Source organism: Rattus norvegicus, chromosome 15, assembly GCF_021556685.1.
Source record: "Rattus norvegicus strain SHRSP/BbbUtx chromosome 15, alternate assembly SHRSP_T2T, whole genome shotgun sequence".
Taxonomy (NCBI): Eukaryota; Metazoa; Chordata; class Mammalia; order Rodentia; family Muridae; genus Rattus; species Rattus norvegicus.
The window spans coordinates 42,946,901-42,971,277 of NC_141548.1; the positions used below are offsets into that span (position 1 = coordinate 42,946,901).

The 24,377-nt window shown below is 45.2% G+C and overlaps 1 protein-coding gene and 1 long non-coding RNA gene across 18 annotated transcripts in view; one reads left to right on the plus strand and one right to left on the minus strand.

The window, feature by feature from the left end:
- Extl3 (exostosin-like glycosyltransferase 3) overlaps positions 1-24,377 on the minus strand; it is a 90,195-nt gene that overhangs the window by 35,881 nt on the left and 29,937 nt on the right. For 6 of the 17 annotated variants that reach the window (XM_087586489.1, NM_001431351.1, XM_087586487.1 and 3 more), the window contains 1 exon segment: positions 8,972-9,128. The gene's annotated coding sequence lies outside the window, so the exon portion shown is untranslated. 17 annotated transcript variants of the gene reach the window in all.
- On the plus strand, positions 9,585-14,568 carry LOC134482133 (uncharacterized). The gene is made up of 2 exons (XR_015638879.1): positions 9,585-11,828; positions 13,430-14,568. It is a non-coding gene; the product is annotated as an uncharacterized LOC134482133 (long non-coding RNA).

Here is a 24,377-nt window from a genome sequence, read left to right on the forward strand (position 1 = left end):
AGCTACCTTTTCCTCTAGCGTCCCCTTAGCATTCAGCCTGCTCCTGAGTTGGCAGGAATATTACTCTGCTCCATCAGGACCTTGCTTTTCAGAGTTTGGGGATGTATTTGTATCACAACCATTCCACTTGACTTTTCGTCTTTTAGGAATATAGCTCTAGCGGGGAAGAAAAAGCTCTGAGGCGAAGCTGGGCATGGGCCTCATTCCTTTAGTCCCAGCACTTGGGAGGCAGAAATAGGTGAATCTCTGTGAATTCAAGGCCAGTCTGGTCTACAGAGCAAGTTCCAGGACAGCCAGGGATACACAGAGAAACCCTGTCTTGAAAAATAAAACAAAACAAAAACAACAACAACAACAACCAAAAAAAAAAAAAAAAAAAGAATAAAGCTCTTGTTTACTAGGAAACTCTGAGACATCTGTTTACTTAGATCTTCGTTAGTTTCTTTCAACAGTTATATCCTAAAAAGCTGGGGAGGGTGAGGAGAGAAACAAAGAGGAAGTGGAGGAAATTATACCAAGGCACTCACCAGACGTGCCTGGTACCACTTGGGTTACCTCGTAGACTCTTCCAGTTCTTGCCAAATGAAACCTTGCATGTGCTTAACCTGGCTCTCAGTAATTGTGAGACAACACTTCCTGAATGCTCCCCGTGTGACAGGTTAAATCTACACATTCCTCAATACGCCACCTTAACCATCTGACAACCCTACAGGTGGATGCCGCTGCACCGCTGTTCACAAGACAGCCAAAGCCCAGTGTCCACTATGGTTGCAGAATAGTAGCACTTACCAAGGTAGCCTGCCTGACCCAGGTCCCAACCATTGGGTTAAACTGCCTGTGACACTCACCTAAGGCAGAAGGTCCCATGTCCCCTAAGCACATCCTCCATGGCTGTCCTAATGCACGATTAAAGCCACCACTCTCTTCAGATTTACAGGTTTCTTTACTAAAAGAGAAAATGATATACCACTGTATCTTTAGCTGTGCACCCAAGACCTACCTCCCTATCCATACATACAGTACTATTTTCTTTCTCCCGTTTCAGCCAAAATGGCTTCATCAAGCAGGAGAATTCTATCAAAACCCAACACGGGTTCTCTACACATCGTGGCCATGGCCACGAGACCTGACTTTTTTTTTTTTTTTTTTTTTTTTTTGAAGGCTGGTGACAAGTGAACCAATGTAATTAAAGCCAACTAAGGAAGATGGCTCTGCACCTAGACTGAAGCAGAAAGCCAGCAGCAACACTGCATCCAGGAGTCCCTTCCCCTCTGCAGCGCCAGGCACAGCATGCTCCAGACAACACAACTTACACTATCGGTCCGTTTCAGAAGCCGCTTGGGGGCTCCTGTTATTTCTGCCTTTCGGACAAAGACATGGTAAATCCTGGAGGTTAGGAAAGTTGCTTACGTCAATATAGCAAAAAACCTAGGAGCCAGACAAACCCAGATGTGTGTGGCCTACACCCTGTGTGCAGCTTCTTATGTGTCTCCTGTCTGTTTACTGGCAAGAAATACTTTGTTGCTATTCCTTTTACATGGTAAGTATGTATCTTTTTGTAATTAAAAACAAACAAAAAACTAGGCCTGGCAGTGTACTGCTGTAGTCCTAGTACTCAGGAGGCTCAAGCAAAAGGACAGGGACCAAGGCCAGCCTGAGGGCCACAACAAACAAGAGGGAAGGGAAGGCAGAAGGACAGGGAAATATTTTGTTGCGGTCTTTTAAAGTACATCATGCTTGACAGCCCAGTAAATAATGTGATAATTACCTATCTGAGGGGGGAAAAACAGATTTCTATGACTAACCAGAATTAAAAAACCCCAGATGAATTAAAAAAAATTGTCACAAATGAACCATAAGAAAAGGAAAACATGCTTGTCACTTTAGCTCAAGTTAAACATGGCTACTTTCCTAGGAATCCAAGCAAACACACAGCAGTGCACCCACAGAAGTTAAACACACCTGACTCCCTGTGAATCAAAGGACTGTGTGTTGGGGGGAAGGGTGATCAAAAGACTGATCTGCTACCTGACCAGCATTTAGAAGGGAAAAGCATTAAAAGTGGTCAAAAAGATAAAGACAAGAGGTTATTAATAGAAAGGGTCGAGGTGAAGTCAAGCAAGCATGTTCCAGCCAAACAAACTTTCCACCAGTAAATCAGCAGAGAACTGTATAATAAATACCTAGTACTTATCAGAACCTGGTCCCATGCCTTTCTGGAATACAATTTGGAAAACTGAGACTGTCCTGACCCCTAACTCCACTTCCAGAAAGCCTCAAGAATTGTGAATAGGAAGAAAATGTCCTACAAGAATGCTCAAACATTAAGGCAAAGTTCAGAATACTGCAGGCAGCAGGTATGGTAGGTACCTGGGTTAGTGGGAAGGTAAACAGAGGTCATTTGTGATGAAAGTCCTAACTTTTCCTACTTTTGACTTAATGATTTCACTTTCTAGGAATGGATTCTAGGTGACAAAGACCTATACACAAGATGCACATGCCTCAGCGTTCTTTCTACAATATATACAACAAAACAGGCATAAAGTTAAGTACGGCTAAATATAAAATATGATAATGTTACTTCTGTGGACTTCAGAATGCAAACCTTTCTATAATTTTAAGTAGGCAGGAAACATATTTACAATGCTATATTAGTGGAAAAATAACATTCAAAACCATGCATCTGAATGGAAAAACACACAGATGCAAAACACCAACCGTGACTCTTTTATATTACAGAGTTATACAGGGCTTTGCATTCTTCCTATTTTCCTCCCTCTTCCTCCCTCCCTCTTTCCTCCTCCCCACAAAATCCCAGCACTTGAGAGGCAGAGCAGGTGGATCTCTCTGATTGAGGCCAGCCTGGCCTACACAGTGAATTCCAGGGCAACCAGAGTTATACAGTAAGACCTCGCCCACACTAAATAATAAATAAATAAATAAATAAATAAATAAATAAATAAATAAATAAATGTTTTCTGGAAAATGCCATGTGAAGCAGGCTATCCTCCTGCTCTGCCATTGTCTCTTGAATGATAGAAAGAGACCTCTTATGTCTTTTTCCCCAAGAATATTTCTGAAAGTGAGAGACATGTAGGAAGCAGTTTAATAAGGTCTCCAGGTATACTTCTGTGGTATGACGGAGACTGAATTGATCTTTCTAAGGCTTCCATTTCTCAAGAACACAGGACTTTTCCTTTCTTCTGTGGCCCATATAACGGATATCACTAGTAGCCTGGGCCTGACTCTCAAGGAGACACAGAGCTGAAGCAAAAGCCGGCTCACCCATTTTTAAACCAGCTTGTGACTCTTGAGAAAAGTATTCTACCCTTGCTTTATCGCTGCCATCTTTCTGATTCACCAGCCCCTCACAATGCTTCCTCTTGACTCATAAGCTCTTGGCACCTTTTGGTTTGGGGGCAGAATCTATGTAACCCAGGCTAGCCTCAAACTCCTGATGATCCAGGGATCAGTCAGATGCCACCACACCCTACTGAATCCTTTCTAACTAATTCCTAAAGGAAACGGTTAGAGCAGCTGGCCTCAAAAGACCTCTCCATTCTAGGACTTGACTTACAGACGCCTTGCCCATGAGATGCCCAGATGTTCACATGTTTTTTATTGGAAGAACAGACGCCATTGTGTCAGGTCAAGGCGGCAGGGCGCCAGGCCTCCTTCCCGATTCACTTTCCTTTAAGCACCCCTCCCCCGCCCCACCCCTATTTTCCATGGAGTCCATTAATAACAAGCTTGGAGCCTTATCTACTGTTTTCTTCCCTCAAAGCCTCAGTGATTTTGGTATTTTACAACTAGGAAATAAAGGAAGTCATGCTGGGAGGGGTCAGTCACGCCTGGGAGAAAATCCAAGATACAAAAAAGCTATCAGCTGGATTTCTGCAGAGGAAATCCAATATAGATAAAGACAAAGCACGCACTTTGATCTCAAACTGCATGGGGATGACTGCATTTAACTGAGCAGGGGCTGAGGCACTCGCTGGTCTGACTCCGGCTACTGCGATCAGTACAGCAAGGAAATCCAACCATTTAGAAAAAGCTTTGAATTTGGAAAAGCCTATTTTAAAAACCAAAAACAAAAGTGGAGACTGAAAAGCAAAGGTGGCCATGTGTGTCTCCAGCACAGGTGCAGAATTCTGTGACGTGTGCTGAGAGCCACGCTGGAAGAAGGCCATTAACACAGTAAGTGGAGGGCAGGGGACTCAAAAGCTGGTAAGGGGATTTAAAACCTTCAAATAAGAAACAGCTGGTGGAAACCGAATGCTTTGAGTACAGCAGAGGCCTACGAGTCAGACATACAGACAGACAGACAAACAGACTGAAGTTGGTCGGTAAAGATAGCAAAGTGCAGAGTCTGTCAACACCTATGTGATTCGCTGTCATCAAACATTAAGTAATGCAGCACGAACCCTACAACATTTTCCTCAAAGCAAGACAAAAACAGTGAGTTTTAACGTGAAATCTGCCTGTTTCCAAATGCTGGCTTCTGGCTTAAGTTTCTGTGTAAGCTGCAAGCCTGACTTGATTCAAACAAACACCAGCATGCAGCCTGGGTCAAAGCGAAGGAACAGACATGGTAGCTGTCTCCTCACATCTGTAATTTTTCTATGCAGTCTGATAAAATGCAAGGTGGACCTAAGAAAATACCTTCTGGCCTGAGTCACAGCTGGGATGGTGACACCGATGTCCAAGTTTAGATGCAGACAGGTCAGTAAAGACTTCAGACCAGTTTAAGAAGAGCCTTACCACTTACTATGTGTAGCTTCAGTCAGGTCTCCTGAGCACTCAGTCCTCTACACCTGCCAATCCTCCGCCCACCCCCACACATCAACCTGTTAGCATTAAGCCTCCTATCTCTCTGTGTCTTGGTTTTTAGATTTATTTCACATTTTTATTGTCTCAGTATTTTGCCTGAAAGTATGTCTGTGCGCCACAAACTTTCCTGGCGCTTGTAGAGTTAGAGGAGGGCATCAGATCCTCTGAAATTGGAGTTACAGATGGTTGTGAGCTAATGTGTGCGCTAGGAAATAGCCTGAAAGAGCAACAGGTAACCTTCTTAGCTGAGCCTTATCTCCAGCCCTTCAGTGACTTTAAAAAGTAAATTCTTTAATTTTTTTATGATTTTTGCTTATTTTTATGTGTATTGGTGTTTTGCCTGCATGTGTATATATGTGATGGTCTCAGATTTCCTGAAGCTGGACTTAGAAATAGTGAGCTCCCATGTGTGTGCTGGGAATTTATCCTGGATTCTCTGAAGGAGCGGCCACTGATCTTAACTGCCAAGCCATCTCTCCATCCCTTAAAGAATAAATTCTATGGAAGAAAAAGAACACAAAAACAGCAAAGAACGTATACAGCAATTAAAAACACTATTATAACCCACCACGCTGTGTTTATATTTTTAAATTTATTTTTTTAAACATTTTTTATTTGTGTGCCTGTATATGTGACCAAGGAGGTCAGAAGGGTGTGGCTCCCTGAGCCTGGACAGCTAGGCAGTTGTGAGCTGCTCCATATGAGTGCTGAGGAACTGAACTCGAGTCCTCTATAAGAATAATATGTGCTCTTAACCACTGAGCCATCTCTCCAGTCCCATATGCTTACATATTTTAACTGTCTTATTACACATACTGAGGGACAGTCCCAACCTATTTCTGTTTTATATTCCTCCCTCGGGATATGAAACAATTTTTGTTGAGAAAAATATTTAAAAGAAGTTGGAAAGACTTAAGATGATAACATGGGAGAGGGCAGGATTACAAGGTAAAGTGTCTACAAAGCAACCATCAGGGCGTTAATCATTAACATCATGGCCAGTCTCAAAGTTACTGGGCCCAGTCGAATGGAAGAATATACAAACGGTGGGCAAATGAGACTTAGGGCAGGCACAGGCCTTCCTAGGCCACCTGCTTTTCTATACTTTACTGCAAACACAGACTTGCTCTCTGGGATACAGGCAGGTACTAACTCCTGAATGTATTAGATTCTACTCTATGTGATGGATGTGCTGTTCTCCTTCGTATGGCTCCATCCCTGGGATTTTAATGGCTCGTTGGGAAGCCTCTGAGCATACTCTGCACCACACATTACAGCCTACGTAGAGGCTACACTGCTAAATGAGTCCCTCTGTCCCTCTGCACTTCAAGGCTACAGATTTCTTCTTTTTAGATTTATTTATTTATTATATATAAGTACACTGTAACCATCTTCTGACACACCAGAATATGGCATCAGATCTCATGACAGATGGTTGTGAGCCACCATGTGGTTGCTGGAATTTGAACTCAGGACTCTGGAAGAGCAATCAGTGCTCTTAACCACTGAGCCATCTCTCCAGCCCAGTTTCTTTCCTTTTTTTTTTTTTTAAAGATCCTGTTTCTTTCACACCTACTTACATCACCCAAAACACCTTTAAGACTGACATCACAAAAGTCATGCGTATAAGTGGTTCAGGCAGGAGAGGACAATGCTCACTCTGCCCTTGAGTTCTCAATTCCATCTGCACACAATCTGCCATTTCATGGAACCTACAACATGTGAGAAAATCTTTCTCGTTTGCTCAGCTGTCCCTTTATCACAGATTCTCAAAGGGAACAGATACCAAAAGTAAAAGGAAATGATATAAATAAAATGTTTCCTAGTTGGCTTATTTTTTGACATAGCCCAGGTTTTTTCATGTAGCCCAGGTTGGCCCCAAACTCTCTTATATAGCTAAAGATGACCTTGGACTCCTGGTGTACCTAGTCAATTGCTGGTTTCAGGTGTGTGCTACTAGAACGTGCCTGGAAATCAACAACTCCTCAAGAACTTTCTTGACTCAACTTAGTTCTCCAGCAAATATTAATGGGTAGCTTAGAACTTTTAATAGAAGATCCTTGGCTCTTAGTCCTTGCTCCACATTGAACTATGTACAGACAGTTACAGTCGCACCAGGGCTACATCTGGTGAGATGTTATTTCTAATACTTTATTCTACTTTAAACAATACCTTTAACCCCTTCTCCAGTCCCCACCAAAGCAAAGGCTGTAGCTCAATGGTAGAAGGCCTGTCAGTGTAACATGTATGAAGCCCTGGGTTCTACAGGTAAAAAAGCAAACAGACTCAGTCACTCAACTGACAGGACCTGCCTTACTAACTAAACTCCTAACTCCTTTTCCACCCTTTACTGACTTTTACCACTAAGCTAGAGATCATGACATACAGCAGGCTGGCCTGGAACTCATAGTGAGCCTCTTGCAAACCACCATACCCTGGCTTAGCGCCTTCACACAGCCCAGCCCTTTCCAACCATCACACTTTCTTCTGAAAACTGCTAGCATATTTTAGACCTTCCCCTCTCTCCTAGAATCCATTTTTCTCTCCCACCTGGTTACTGAGTCATTTCCCTCACAGGACAAAAAATAAAAAAAAAATAAAAAGTTCTCAGACCTAATCACTAAGAGATTCCAACAGACACCAGGTACTTAATAACGGTTTTCTTCTAGAAAAGTGAAGGGTGAGAGAATAAAGACACACACCACAAGCTTTTCTGTTAGTTCTACTGTCACCTTTGGTGACCAAACACATGTCTCAAGAATTCTGAAGATGCTAGGTCTGGTTTTGGTGGCTCTAGCCTATAATCCCAACACTACAGAGGCTGAAGCAACAGGCTCACCAAGAGCTCCAGGCCAGCCTGAGCTACAGTATGACCATGTCTCAAACAACAAAATAAAACAAAAACCCACACATAATTCTGAATTGCCACAATTCTAGGTCTCCTCCAGAAAACATTTAGATTAACTTCAACTCTTCAGGCTCTCCACAGGCCTTCAGGCTCTCCACGGGCAAAGATCTGGAAATTCTCACAGGAAATGGTTATGTTTAACACACCAAGTAAGAGTTTAAGAAAGTGGCCTTTCCCTAGCAAGCGCAAGGCCCTGGGTTCAGTCCCCAGCTCCGAAAAAAAGAAAAGAAAAGAAAAGAAAAGGAAAAAAAAAGAGTGGCCTTTCTTTCGCTACAAATTATGTAAAAGTACTCTGCTGTAATAAGTTGTTAAGAAAGTCTAGTTCACTCAAGATTATCATGCCCCGGGGAGGAATCACCATCCCAGGCTCTACAGAGAGTTACAGTCACTGAGCCAGAGGGGAAAGGTAACTGTTGAGAAAGAGACAGGAACTTCCATGCCTACTTGGATGGATGGATGGATGGATGGATGGATGGATGGTAGGTAGAAGAGAAGGGATCAAAAAGTCCAGCCTTGAAATGCCAGACTCTGAAAGTGGAAGAACAAGACAAAAGTGAAGAACCGCTAAAGCCACTTCTTAAATCACATATTGAGTTTCCTCTTCCCCAAAAGAAGAGGACCATATAAAGGCCTTGAGAATTTAAAGAGCAGCAATCCAGGCTGGGGGTTGACATCCATCGAATTTCAGTGGGCTAAGGGCCATGGCTATCTCAATAGAGGCTAAGCAGCTGCTCACTATGGACTAGGGCAAGCACTCGGTGTTGCCCGGCTCCTCCGGCTCTGACCTGGGGCTGATGCCAACAGAGTAGTCGCTCCATTTAGGGCATCACAGGAACCCCCATCCCTCAGCTGTGGCATACCCAGGCTCGGGGCGGACACAGAGCACAGCAGCACCTGGACCCCTGGCAGGAAGTGGCCACCTGGAGAGAAGAGCCCGATGGGCAGCGGCGCGCAGCTGTGCGGAGAAAGGCGGCCAGATGTGGGAGTGATCACGAGGAGCTAAAGGTTGCGCTTCCACAGAAATGTTACCGTGGGCCGCTAGTGCCCGGCCCCAGCAGAGCGAGGCCCCCGCGCGGGGCAGGCCTACCCGGCTGTGCCGCCGTAGCAGCTCCCAGGCACTGCCGCTCGCGCCTCCGCCCGCCACGGCCGCAAGCTCAAGGCTGCCCGGTCCTTCCCACCAGCCTTTCCTGCCCTGCCCGGGTCCTCAGGCTTGCATGCTGCTCGGACTCCTACCGGCTTCCAGTCAGGGACGAGCCACCGCTGTTGCCTGAGTGAAAGTCCGCTTCCCACAAGCCGCTCTGGCCGCCGGCTGCAAGCCTCCCAGGCCGCGCCGGATCCTCCGCTCCCCCTGCCGGCCGGCGGCCATTTCCGACCGGCGCCGGCGGAACTTGCCGAAGCTGGGCCGGAAACCGCCGAACCTGCGTTTACTACCGAGAGGAAAGCACCGATCTGTTCGTAACTTTCCGGACGCGTCCGGAGGCACAGGCGGAGCGGGCAGTGGGCTCTGCCCTTCGGAATCCCAGGAGCAGGCTGGGTGCCGGTGACTGTGAGAAGGGTCAGGAGCTCGGCTTTGAGGAGGGGCCCCACTAATCTGGGTAACCCTCAACCTAAAAATAAGCCCATGCCCAGATGAGGTACCCTGTGCTAGCAATGACCCACAGTTCTGAAGCCCTGTATCGGCAATGATCCACAGTTCTGAACACTTTTAAATATTTAGCTGCAAATAAAGGGCGGGTCTGAATGAATGCTTAGGGGAAAAAAAAAAACCCCAGCTTTGCAAAACAACAGATTAATCAACCTTGCAAATTGTGGGCTAAAAAGAATTATCTTTAAATAGTTTAAAGCCAGCCCCTTAGGTTTGGGATTTGCCAAGACCTTTCAATTACAGAGAGAACATAGAGAGAAGGGGGTGGGGGGAGGTGGAAGGGAGGGAGAGAGGGAAGAGATAGGAACAATCTTAAAAGTGACACGAGGTCACCGGAGTTAATTCAGAAAACAGTTCAAAATCATCTTTTAAAACTAACAATTGTAGTATAGTCTAAAGTCCGATTGCTTTGAGGTATTTATTTTAGTCCCCCAAAACCAGGCTGTTACCTCAGGGCTTCCTCTATAGAGTCCAGACACACCCGGCCAGGTTGGCTCACTTCCATCCCTGTGCTTGGGTGGTCTGTTACTTTAAGGAGAACTGAGGCCCAGAGATGGTCTCACAGCTGCTGACCCTTCCACCTGCCCTTCCTGGGAGCACCCGGACCCAGTGCTCAGAAAAGGGAGGCTGAGAAAACAGGATTCCGCTCCCACAGCAGACAGTTTGCAAAACAAAACTTAAAAAAAAAAAAAAAAAAAAAAAAAAAAACACTGACAACCTATTTTCTGGAACAGTCTCTTCATCCTTCTGGTCTCTCCATCCACCTCCAAGTCAGGCTTCACTCTTTCCCCACCTGTCTTAATTTACTCTCCTGTCACTGTGATAAAACACCATGACCAAAAGCATCGTGGGGAGGAACGGGTTTATTAGGCTTACATCCCAATCACAGTTTATCCTTGAGAGGAGCCGAGGCAGGAACTTTATTTAAAGCAGGGCAGGGCCCCTGGAGGCAGAAATTGAAACAGAGGCTGTGCAGTTAGGCTGTTCACTGGCTCCTTCCCCACAGCTGGCTCAGTTTTCTTTGTTACACACTAGAGACCACCTGCCCAAGGGTGGCTCTGTCCACCATGGGCTGGGTCTGCCCCTATCAGTCATTAATCATGAAAATGCCCTCCCAGAGACTTGTCCACAGGCCAATCTGACAGAGTTTCTCTCTCCCTCTTCCTCTCTTCCCCTTTCCCCCTCCCCACTCCCTTTCTCTCCACTTGGGGGAGGACATTTTGAGATCTCCCTCTACATGTCTCTGTCTATTCTGGAACTCGCTATGTAAACCTGGCTGACCTGAAACTCACAAAGATCTGCCTGCCTCTGCTGGAATTAAAGGCACGTGCCACCCGCCCACACCTGAGGTTCCGTATTGTCAGAAGACCCTAGCTTGTGTCAAGTTGACAAAAACAAACAAACAAACAAACAAACAAAACACTAACCATTGCACTATCCTTCCTCCTTCCCTTTCTGGGGACATGTAACTCTCCTCTCTCCTACTGAGAACAGGAGGTAGGAACTGACTAGACAGGTAGGGGCACAGAGAGAAATCAGCCCCTTTCTTGGCTAAAGACTGGTAATGCTTTGGGAATGTCCATAACTCTGCTTGCCAGAAGCCAAAGACGCCACAAGTGCCTAAGCCAATTGTGTCTGATTGTGCCATGGCCAGAGGCTGGAGACGCCAGGAAGGAGGTCTTCCTCTCTTTCCTCCAGAGGAATACTCCTTTCCTGGAAGCCATACTAAGGCTGTGACCCAAACTGCAAGGACCTCAACACCTGGAATGGAAACTGGACTGACCTGCTCATCCTCCGTCCTTCCTGCATCCACTAAACCCCTAGTGACTTGCAGACAGTGAAGCTCAATGGGGTCCCACTCCCTGGGGGTTGGGGAGACCTTCCCACTGTACAGGAGCTCCACCTTCGTTCTCTCCCTATAGTAGGTTTCCCCCCAACCCCCCCCCCCCCACTTAACTCTCACCCTCTCTGTGGTACATACATTTCATTCTTTGAATTTGAGACACAAGAACCCAAAAGCCTCTGGCTTGGGGTGGTTGTGAGGTTGTTGAGTTTCCAGGACCCTCACCTCCCAAGCTAAGCACAGAAGAGCTGACTGAGAAAGCTTCTGCTGCCATCAAAAATGCCAAGATATCCCTGTAATTTCTTTGCCATTGACACTAGACTCTCCCTCTCCCTTTAAGGAGAAACAAACACACACACCCAAATCTCTACTCTCACCACTGACATCAAAGAACAACTCCTTCCTATTTTTTCTTTTTTTTTTTTTTTTTTTGAGAAATGTCAGGGACATAGGATTTTATAAACTGGAGAACCGAAAGCGGGGAAAGCTTTGTCTGTTCGGCCTGAACTTCCCTTCAGCAGTTCCTCTACTTGGCTTTCTTCCAGAGATGTGTAGCAGCGGCAGCAGGAAGAACCGGGCAATGGGACAGGATAGGAGACAAGGTAAGAATTTCCAAGGTTTGGTTCATTTCCATATTGGCAAGTGCAGACTTGCAGATAACAGCTGCCCCGAGGACTTAGTCATCCCGTGGACCTGGATAACGAAACACATTGCTGCTCCTATCTCTGACTAACTTGATTTTAACTGTACCTAAGCTTCAGCGAGAAAAGGGGGATTCACCTGAAACTAAGTGGACATTACACTTGGCTGCTGCTCTCTGGCTGTCGCCCAGCACCTCTCAGTCTCCTGCCCCAGCTCCTTCTAAAAGGTGTGCCAAACCAGCGGTGTGGCTCTAGCTTTCCCTGACACCACTTCTTGCCACTTCGAGTGGTTGTTGAGTATCAGTTCCATCTGCAACAGCTCCTTTGCAGCGGTGCCCTAGATACCATCACAGCCCCAACATCCCATGAGTGCATATTTATGAATACTTAATTGGCAGTAGGTTATACCTTTTACACTGCTGTCTCATTTTAGTCTAGCTAGGAGTTACCACCCTATAGAGAAGAACGTTCCAGGAAGCAGATGCCTGGGACCACAGAGTGCACAGCAGAGTCCAGGACTCAAAGCCATTGTGACCTGGAACCCCACGTTCTTGACCAGAAAAACCTAGGTATTTCACCAAGATGTTAAATTTACTATTTCCCACAGTGAATTAATTTCTTTTTTTTTTTTCTTTCTTTTTTTCGGAGCTGGGGACTGAACCCAGGGCCTTGTGCTTGCTAGGCCTGAGCTAAATCCCCAACCCAGTGAATTAATTTCTATCCCTTCCTCCTTGCTCTCCCAGAATGTCCTGGTTTATAATGACTTTACCTTCATCTTTCCCAAGACAGAAACTCCAAAGCTGGCATAACTTTTGCTGTTCCTCTCTCTCTCTCTCTCTCTCTCTCTCTCTCTCTCTCTCTCTCTCTCTCTCTCTCTTTGGAGCTGAGGACCGAACCCAGGACCTTGCGCTTGCTAGGCAAGCGCTCTACCACTGAGCTAAATCCCCAACCCCTCTCTCTCTCTCTTTTAAAAAGATTTATTTATTGATTATATGTATGTGAGTACACTGACGTTATCTTCAGACACACCAGAAGAGGGCATCAGATCCCATTACAGATGGTTGCAAGCCCACAGTGTGGTTGCTGGGAATTGAACCCAGGATCTCTGGAAGAGCAGTCAATGCTCTTAACCACTGAGCTATCTCTCCAGCCCCCTCACTGTTTCTCTTTACACTTTTTTTTTTTTTTTGGTTCTTTTTTTCCCCCGGAGCTGGGGACCGAACCCAGGGTCTTGTGCTTCCTAGGTAAGCGCTCTACCACTGAGCTAAATCCCCAGCCCCCTCTTTACACATATATTCAGTCACCAAGACCTAAAGCCTTAAGGTTTCTGCCACCCATCTTTCAAAAGTCTAATACCTACCCTGGATCAAGTCCCCTTTATTTCTCCCAGAGATTTCTGTATCAACCAAAGTTTCTGGCTCAAAAATCTTTATCATGTACGCAGCGTTTTCTTTCCTCCAGGAAGGAGCTGAAGTTAGGACGCCTGCAACAGAGCCAGACCTCACTGGCCTCGCTGTGGGCGGAACGAGTACGGTGTTTACCCTCTCTACCTTGCATTTCAGAACCTAATCAGAAATGTCAGCAGTGGTGACAGGGGGATCTCTGCGAGTTCAAAGACAATCTGGTCTACAGAGCCAGTTCCAGGACAGCCAAGACTGCACAGAGAAACCATGTCTCAGAAAAAAAGGAAGGAAGGAAGGAAAAGAAATAGGTTTGCATTGTGATTTAACAACCACATCAAGAGATCCCGGTCTGTCCTAAGGAATTAAGACAGGAAATTAGTTAACAGAGGCTCCATTATGCCACTAGCCCCTGGTGACCCAGTGTCTGCCAGCAGTGCTCTGCCTCCAACAGCTCCTAATTTTAAATTTCAAGAAGACAAATGTGATTGCTTTAATTTGGATCACATGTCCACCCCTAGATCAACTCAGCCTAAGCAACAGATCACCCCCAAACCCATCTGTAAATAGAGCTATGTCCAAAGGCAGAGGCACACCATCCACTCACGTGTTTATACATCTGACAAGTGGAGCACGTACCAAAGTTCCCCAGTGTTGCCAACATGGCAGTGCCCTCACACCATGACAGTCACCTGGAGAAAAGACACTAGATAAAGTCCAACAGCACTCGAAGGAGATCAATTCACCTACAACGAATGAAGATAATTTGACACATATTCTGGTGGTAAACAGTCAACACCACCAAGTACATCGGCAAGTTGAACAGAAGCTCACACCATCGCAGTAAAGAACAGACACAAAGGGGCTTACATCCCTGGGAAGCAGCTCAGTTGGTAAAGCACACACGGGCCTGTGATGCTGCAGGCCTGTAATCTCACAATGGAGAGGTGGAGGCAGGAGGATCTAAAGCTGTAGCAGCAGACCACATAAAACACAACATGTTTATACTGCAGTAGGAGTGAGCGCTCTGCAGATCTCAGCAGATGCTGGTATAAAGTCTCCAATGGACACAATGCTAAGGAAAAGGAACTGGGGCTGGAGAGACGAGTCAGCAGCCAAGAGCACTGACTGCTCTTGCAGAGGACCTGGGTTCTGCTCCCAGCACCTACATGATGAGTTACAACCATCCCCTTGTAACTGCACTTCCACAGGATTCCCCACTCTCCTGATCCCCCACAGACAGTGGGCACAAACACGGCTCAAAATAAATAAAATGTAGATGAAACACTCTTTCACATAAAGTAAAAGGTGATTTTTTTAAAAGAAGAAAAGAAAAAGGATCCAGGGACAAAATAAGTATAAAATATATGACTCCCAAACCGAAGTATAAAATCATGCAAAAGCTAATCCATCCATTCAGAGTGGAGACAGGGTACGCAGACAGCCATGTTTTGGTTTTTAAGCTACCCTCTGGGCAGACATGTGTTCAATTTGTCAAAGGTCATCCAGTTGCTCACTTACACATGAGCCCTTTTACCAACATACATCACCCTTGAATGAAAAGATTTTCAATACGTAACTGGGGTGCTGCCATACGGTTACCCCAGAGCCTTCCCAGTTGTTGTCAGCTTATTCCTACAGTCCAGGAACAAAGCCACCATACTGCACAGCCTCACCTGTCTGGCTGGGAAAATGTGGTAGCAGCATGCTGGGATGTAGTCACACAACAGGGACTGCTGGGCTAAAAGCTTTAGACTTGGGGGTATTTCTAGACACTCGTACAGTGGTTCACCAAGAAAGCAGGTCTGAGAAAGCAGAATAGAGCCAACACTTGGAGGGAAGAGGACAGCCCCACGAGATGGAGGGAAGTGCCTCGTGGCTGTCACCATTCAGTTCCTTCAGTTCCAGGACCCTCCATCTGTCCCAGCTGTCATGGCAGTGGGATGCAATGGCTTGAGTTATTACCAAGAAAACCTTTAAGTCATTTACATTGACACCAAGAGCCTTGCATTCCTAGCAACCAAGCACACCTCCACTAAAGTCATTAACACACTTCACTGAGAATGACTGAGTGGTAGCTGCATGCTGACATGCCTCTGAGTGCTTGTTGGGAGTCATCCAACTTCACACTTGAACAATACAACAGTCAGCATGATGACTATTCCTACTTCCCAGATGAGGAAACAGAGACCCAGAAAAGTTGACTTCCATGGCCAAGGGATAGTGCCAGGTATGGGCCCCTCTAAGATGCCTGACACCTTAGTGGTGAAGAAGGGGGCTAATGCATGCAAGGTGAATCATGGCTGCATCTGTGGATCAGGCGAAGTTGTCTGGTTTGTTAAGGAAGTTCAGGTGTAGAAAACCTGGTTGAGAAATTGGTAAACATCTCTTTCCTTCACAAGGGACTAGCATTTTGAGTTAAAGAAATGTGAAAGCACAAAATACAGCATATGTTTATGAAACAAAACTGGATGCCAGGGGGCTGGGTAGTGATGCGTGCCTTTAATCCCAACATTCTGGAGGCAGAGGCAGGTGCCTATCTATGAGTTCTCAGCCAACCTGGTCTACAGAGCAAGTTCCAAGATGCCCAAGACTATATAGAGAAACTCTGTCTTCAAAACCCAAAACAAACCTGGACGCCGGAGGGATGCCTCTGGGAAAGGAGCTGAGTTATTTCCCAGCACCCATGTCAGCTCACAGCCTCCCATAATTCTAGTGACAGAAGATCCAGTGCCCTCTTCTGACCTCCCCGGGCAGCAGACAAATACATGTTGCATACAGGGATACAGAGAGAGAGAGAGAGAGAGAGAGAGAGAGAGAGAGAGAGAGACTGACTCACACACATAAAATAAGCCTAAAAATAAAAAATATTTTTAAACCACAAAAGCTGTGTTCTTTCACCAGGAAAAGTATTTACAAGCACCAAAAATGTTTTCTTAGGGAGGAGTCCCTGCTGGTGACTTACTCTTCCCCAGTGATGACTGCCCAAGAGAATCTGGACGGCAGTCTCATGATGAGAGATTAATATCACAAGATCTTCAGCTTTAGGGAAGGAAGCTTCTGTAGTTACTTCCCCCAAGGGCAGCTGCCAGACCCACAAGCCACTCAACAAAGATGCCATCAGTGACCCTGACAACCTTCACAAAGTAAGATTCAGGAGTTGTGGGTGAGGTAAGTCAGATAAGCGTTGGTTCTCTGTAATACTCAGATTTCTCTTTTTAAAAAAAATGCTGAAAACCACCCTTGCAGATTTTTTCTACACATAAGTGACTGGGCAATTTTGTGGTTTATAATTAGAACAATGCATGACAATTTCTAGATTAGGGCTCCAGGGTGACTCTTGGAAGCCTGGACGACTGTCAGCGCTAAAGAGTGAGAAGGTTGGTCTCCAAGCTTCAGGGGCAGCACTCACTACACTGCTAAATGGCTCCCCCTCCAAGTCTAAGCTTTGATGTTACCTTTCTTTTTTTTTTTTTTTTTTTTTTGGTTCTTTTTTTTCCGGAGCTGGGGACTGAACCCAGGGCCTTGCACTTCCTAGGTAAGCGCTCTACCACTGAGCTAAATCCCCAGCCCCTGATGTTACCTTTCTTAAGTGGCTGACTTTTGTCTGCCAAAAATTGGTAGAACATTTGGAGTGGTGAGTAGATAATTTATGGCAAGAACATCAAGTTAACATCAGCTCCAAGCCAAAGCACATTTTATTGTTTAAAGACAAAAACAAACCTATTTGTAGATTAGGGTAGGGCATGGGTAGTCATACACTTTGCCAAGAGAAGTAGGAGGCCCTGGGTTTTGTCCTCAGCACTTCAACATACACACAGACACAGACACAGACACAGACACAGACACACACACACACACACACACACACACACTACACACACACATGCTCACACACACACGCGCTCACACACACACACTCACACACACACATGCTCACACACACATGCTCACACACACATATACACACACACAGACACACACAAACTCACACACACACATGCTCACACACACATGCTCACACACACACACATGCTCACACACACACAGACACACACACACACAAACACATGCTTACACAGAGAGAGAGAGAGAGAGAGAGAGAGAGAGAGAGAGAGAACAGAACAAAAGCACTATTTTGTTAAGTCATGAACACCATGTCACAGTATTGCCTTATGACTATGAAAAGTAAGTTTTGCACTAGCTTCTTTTCAGAAACCTTAGCCTAATTCAAGCCTGTTAACTGCATTAAGACCTCTAGCCTGAATTAAATTAATTAAATAAATCATGGTAGTGGGGCTGGACCTGTAGGTAGCCAGTTTGCCTAACATAGGCAAGACTCTAAGTTTCATTCCCAGCATCTCAAAAAAGAAAAAAAAATCACATTAGCGAATAGATATCAAAAATGTCACTAACATTTTCTAAGTCTGACCCTGGGAGCTCTGTCTGATGATAGCCTTCCCACTAAAGCAAACACCAAAACTCATCCTAAATTACATCATCAGGTAGCAAAGCTGTTCAGATAAGCACACCGCAGCACTGACCATTTGAAGGACTTCGTGTACTGAGAGTTATAACCAGAGAAGAGTAAACCTAGGCAGGGTGGTGGCTTCACACCAGTGTCACATTTGTATGCAGCTCCAAGCCTCTCCTTACACCAGGACGTCACCCCCTTACTTCAAAAGTCAACAGCTTGATACCTGTCATCTACAAACCATCTTATGTGGAAAAGTCCTTCCAGTAAGCAAACGGTTACAGAGGCTTTGTTTTGTTTCCTAGTTAAAGTTTTTTTCACACAATATATTCTGATCACACTTTTCCCCCCTCTCCCAACTCCTCCCAGATCCTGCCCACCTACCCGACTCCCCATTCTCTCTTTAAAAAACAATGACAAAAAGAAAGCAAAATCCACACATGTGGGCACACGGGCTCACACGTGAAGGAGCACACACAAAGAGAACAAAAACATACAACAAAAGAGCAATAAGACAGAACATGCCCAAACAAAGCAACCTGAGAAAAACGTCTACAAAACTCCACTGAGTTCATGTTAACCATCTAATGCCGGACAAGTGGTCTACCCTGAAGTATGGCTAATTTACTTGGTGAATTAACCACGGAAGAAAACTGTTTTCCTTTACAAATGAGAATCAGCTGCAGATAGGTTCTTGGTTAGGGGTGGGAGCTTGCTGGAAGCTCTGAAGGTCCTATGCATGCTACTATCCAGTCCTCGGGGTTCGTATGGGCCTCAGGCCTGCTCTGTTTGGAGGACCGTGGCCTTGATGTCCTCCATCCTCCTCTGACTCCACTTCTTCATAGCTTCCTGAGCAGTGACAGGAGGTTTACTGAAGACATCCCGTTTAGGACTGAAGCTCCAACAGAGACGTTCGTGTGTGTATGTGTGTGTGTGTGTGTGTGTGTGTGTGTGTGTGTGTGTGTGTGTGTAAGATTTATTTATTTTGGGTTGGGGATTTAGCTCAGTGGTAGAGCGCTTGCCTAGGAAGCGCAAGGTCCTCGGTTCGGTCCCCAGCTCCGAAAAAAAGAACCAAAAAAAAAAAAAAAAAGATTTATTTATTTTATGTGAATACACTGTTGCTCTCTTCAGACACACCAGAAGAGGGCATCAGATCTCATTACAGATGGTTGTGAGCCACCATGTAGTTGCTGGGAATTGAACTCAGGACCTCTGGAAGAGCAGTCAATGTTCTTAGCCACTGAACCATCTCTCCAGCCCCAACAGAGACGTTCTTAAGGAATGTCAATGAAGTTGGACCTGGTGGCATATGCCTGTAATTCCTAGCACTTAAGGGTAAAGGTAGGAGGATCAGAAATTCAAGGCTAGCCTTAGCTACATTTGCAAATTTGAGGCCAACACGAAACCTTGTCTCTAACAAGCAAATACATATATCAATAAATTTAGTTAATTTTTATTTATGTGTGTATATGTGTGTGAGAACATATGCCACTCATGGGCCGATGCCATGGATGCCAGAAGGGTATAGGGTCTCTGGAGTTGGAGTGACAGGTGGTTATGAGCCATCTGATATGGGTGCTGGGAATTGAACTCAGGTCCTCTGCAAAAGTAGAAATTACTCTTAACGATTAATCATCTCTCTGTGATTTTCTTAACCAATGTGGCTATAAAATCAAAGTTTAATGTGCAATTTCTAGGAGTAATCACACTGTGCATATCCAAAAGATGAGTCACATGTTAACATCTGGAGCTTCTACTGGGGGGGCAAAAATCAATAGTTTCTACCACCTGGAATTTCCAAAGGAAAGAAAAATGTGAAAGTTTTAAACTAGTTCATAGAGGCTTCCAGAGAGATTCTGTTGGAGAAAATTTCTATTTTCTTTAATATTACTAATATTAACTTTCAGTCTCAGTGGTGGGAACATGACGCTATAGGGGCCAAGTAACCATTAGAACAAAATAATCACCATCCCTCACCCAACCGAAACCATCAGCCAGAAATATGGTCACATTTTCATGGCTACATCTGGGTCCTATGTAACCATAGTTTTACAAATTCATCAGTTTAAGGAACAAAAATATAATTATCCAAAGTTCATCTCTAACAGAGACTGTTCTCAGACCTGCATAATTACATGTTGTAGACATGCATAATTACATCATGTTATTGAGAGAAGCTTATCGCTAAGGTGATGTGGTGGCCACTCAGAAACAAACCCTTGACAGAAATGATGCGATCAAGGCAGAAATACATCAATTGCATGTGATAATATAGTACATATGGAAACTGTTAAAAGCCACAGTGCACCTGTATTGCTCATATGTATCATATCTAATGAATGTTGTGTGTTATACATATCACGTATGTTATATATGTATGTATGTATGTATGTATGTATGTATGTATGTATGATTCATATAACGGTGATGATGATGCATGTTGTCAACTTGACAGTATCTAGAATCACCCGGACTATGGGCATCTGAGTGTGCCTGCAAATGGTTATCTTGATTAAACTCACTGTAACAGAGAGACTCATCTTAATGTGAGCAGGACATTTCCCTAATCATGGATCCTAGACTGTTGTAAGCAGAAAGAGAGACACACAGGCATCTATCGCTCCCGTCTCCTGACTGTGGATACAACACCGGCTGCTTAGTGCTTCCGCGGTCTGGACTCTTCTGTACCTTGAACTGTGCACTGAAGCAAGCCCTTTCACTGTTAAGGGGCTTTTACCAGAGTGTTTTCTCACAGTAATAGGAGAGGTGAGTATGCTGAAACAGTGAGATATCTTTTTTTACTGCCATGTTTAGTTAGTGCTTCCAGGTCACGGGTGTAAGTTTCTTGCTACGTCTATACACCAACTCCCTCAGGGTTTTAACACATGATCCTCAGGCATCTCACTCGTGGGTAGTTCACAATGGTAGTTTGTGGGCTGAGATAGGATGACCTGTTCAGTACTCACAGATACAGGAGACAGGCAAGAACAAGTTTTTATTTTATGTGTACAATTATGTACATTATGTAGATGGTTGTGAGTTGTCATGGGTTCTGGGAACTGAACCTGGGTCCTCTGTAACAGAAGCAAGTGCTCTTATCCACTGAACCATCTCTCTCTAACCCCTTTATTTAGTAGGTTTTAAACAAAGTGGTCTATCTGATTGAGAGAATGCCTGTTCTTCTGAGATTATGCTGAGATTATGTCCTTTCTCTTTAATGGCAAATTGTGCTCTCATGAAGCGATACTGCTGGTCGATGGCTGCTGTACGTTCCTTACTGGACAAAATGCTAAATACCCCTGTTTGGATACTTGCCACTCAGTTTTTAACACGTTACTCCATAACATCTAGGGGTATGGCAACTACCAGTGTGCCCAACTACACCCGCCTTGGCATTTTAAAGGATGCAGGGCAATAACACACACTCATGCATGCTCACAAATGGCATGCATTGCTGGAAACACTCCTTCAGTAGTAGACTCCCATAGCCCCCAGGGACCACTGCATGCTTCCACTTATACTCCAGTGCAGTCCCCTCTACAGTGTAACCAAGGATGCTTGGTGTGACTAACAGAAAGTCAAAAGTGGTGGTATGTTAGTCAGGTGGTGGTGGTGCAAGCCTTTAACCCACCACTAGGGAGGCGGAGACAGGTGGATCTCCAAATTCAAGGCTAGCCTGAACTATAGAGTGAGTTCCAGGATAGCCAGGGCTACACACCCTGGGGGTTTTTTGTTTTTGTTTTTAAAAATGATGATATATCATCCCCAAGATTTAGTGAGGTCTTTCAGGTCCCCCTTTGATTACTCTCTCTTGTATCATTCAGTTCATAAAACCTCACCATCAGGGACTGGAATGATAACCCAGCAAGTAAAGGCACCTTGGCTAAGCCTGATGACGAATGACAAGGTCAGTCTCCAGGACCCACACAGTACAAGTAGATAGCCAACTCTCTCTCTCTCTCTCTCTCTCTCTCTCTCTCTCTCTCTCTCTCTCTCTCTCTCACACACACACACACACACACACACACACACACACACACAGTGGCACACACGTTCAACATATACAAGCTAAAATGTTTTCAGAAAACAAAACCATCTTACCTTGAGGTCATAGCATGTCACAGAGAGACCCTTGTGGAGAGGAGTCAAGGCCCCTGCCTGGGAACTGTAGATGCATTAAACCTCATCAGAGACCCAAGCCACATCATTCCTGAATCTCTAAACCTTCTAAAAGTTTGAGATAATAACACTGGCATTCTTTTTTTTTTTAAAGATTTATTTATTTATTTTGTATATGAGTACACTGTAGCTGTCTTCAGACACACCAGAAGAGGGCATCAGATTCCATTACGGGTGGTTGTGAGCCACCATGTGGTTGCTGGGATTTGAACTCAGGACCTCTGGAAGAGCAGTCGGTGCTCTTAACCACTGAGCCACCTCTCCAGCCCAACACTGGCATTCTAAACCCCTGATTTTGAAGTAATCTGTTAGAGGAATGGGAATTTTTTTATATCGATTCATTTATTTATTATATATAAGTACGCCATAGCTGTCCTCAGACACACCAGAAGAGGGCATAAGATCTCACTACAGATAGTTGTGAGCCACTATGTGGTTGCTGGGATTTGAACTCAGGACCTCTGGAAGAGCAATCAGTGCTCTTAACCACTGAGCCATCTCTCCAGCCTGAGCAATGGGAAATTATCATAACTCCTTTACCCTCCCCTCCTCCATCATCACCATCAGAAGCTCCTGGTATGCTCTGTGCCTGTGCTGGAGGAGAAGAGGGGATCAAAGGGGGCTCCTTTCCATTCCCCAGGCTTCAGTTTGCTTAATCCCACAACTTCCGTTGCTTCTTCAATTACTCATGTTGACCTTTGTGCTCAGTAAACGAGATCTTCCATCTCCAGCAGCAAATCAGTTCCACAAGTTTGCAGGCTTTGTGAGAGTAGTCAGACCGAGTAAACATGGCATCTTGTGAAGTTTTAGAAATCTGGTACGTTTCTGTTGACTGGCTCTCTGACCCCAGCTGTGACATCGTCACTAGGCCCATATTTAGCTCCGCAGAGATACAAACCTCCATATGCTTCATGAGGAAAATAGAAGGCAGCAGATGTGATCTCTTTTAAATACTGCCCTTCTGCCTTCACAGTTATGTATAAGCGCTAGAATAAAAATAATAGTATTATAGCCAGTGTTCCTCTGGGAGATGCAAAGATGTCTGTTTAGGGAACTACCATGGTATAGCACTCAGAGGATGGATGGATGGATGGAGAGATGGAGGGATGGATGGAGAGAGAGAGAGAGAGAGAGAGAGAGAGAGAGAGAGAGAGAGAGAGAGGCCATGGCTTAGAATGAAATGTGAGAGGAGATGGATGAAAGGGCACACTAGAAAGGGTCCACGGATGGGTCCTGGAGGGAAAGTGACACGGAGCTCAGGTTCCAGCTGGGGAGCTCAAGTCCCAGTGACTGCTGTTTAAAATAGCAACTGCTATTTTTGGACTTCAAGTTATTTGTGTTGCTAAGGATATAAAATCGCCCATTAATATCTTCATTAATATCTGTCACAAGTACACATGCTGTGTGTGCAGAAGCTGGGGAAAACCAAGTGAAAGGGGAATGGAGGCTGGATGGCTCAGTGGTTAAGAGCACTACTGGCTGCTCTTGCCGAGGACTCAGGTTCCATTCCCAGTGCCCACATGGTGGCTCATAACCATCTGTAACTCTTGTTCCAGGGAATCCTGTGTCCCATTCTGGCCTCTCTGAGCACTGGGGTCACATGTGGTACACAGATATACATGTAGGCAAAACACCCCCACACATAAAATCAATAATTTTTACAATGTAAGAGAAAGGGGATGGGAGCCAAGTTGACAGCTGGGTCAGTGTGGAACCAAGGAATCAAAGCATCCAAAAGCCAGGTCCAGTGGGACACACACATGGGCAGAGAGGCAGAAGGATCCCTGAGGTTGAGGCCAGTCTGGTCTACATGGCAAATCCAGGCCTGAGAAAAGTTCACTATACTGTAGCCAAGGATGTCCTAGGGTCAGTCCTCCTGCCTCGGGCTCCCGTGTGCTGGGACATGCCTGGTCTCCCATTTCCATCGAGCCATCCCCACATTTTGCCCTGGAGAGGTGAACATAACTATGATCCCAGCAGTTCTGTCTGTCTTTTCTGCACCCTTCCCCAGAGCTCTTGAGCCACACTGCCCAGTAAGCATCCTGTCCCGTTTTACACAAATCAGTTGTTCAAATCAACTTTCTAGAGATCACCGACTAAATCCTTCTCTCCCCCTGCCCAGGTCTTTCCCTTCTCCAGGTGCCACAACCTCAGTTGACACTGATTTAAAAAGTTTCTGTACAGCAAAGGACGTGACGAACCGAATGAAGAGAAAACTCACGGCTTATAGAAGCTAACTCTGTAAGGAGTGGAATGACGTGGAAAAAAGCCTTTTAAAAAAGGCAAATGAGGGGTTGGGGATTTAGCTCAGTGGTAGAGCGCTTGCCTAGGAAGCGCAAGGCCCTGGGTTCGGTCCCCAGCTCCGAAAAAAAAGAACCAAAAAAAAAAAAAAAGGCAAATGAGCTAGGCACATGGCACAAACCTTTAGTCCTATCACTGGGGAGGCAGAAGCAGGCG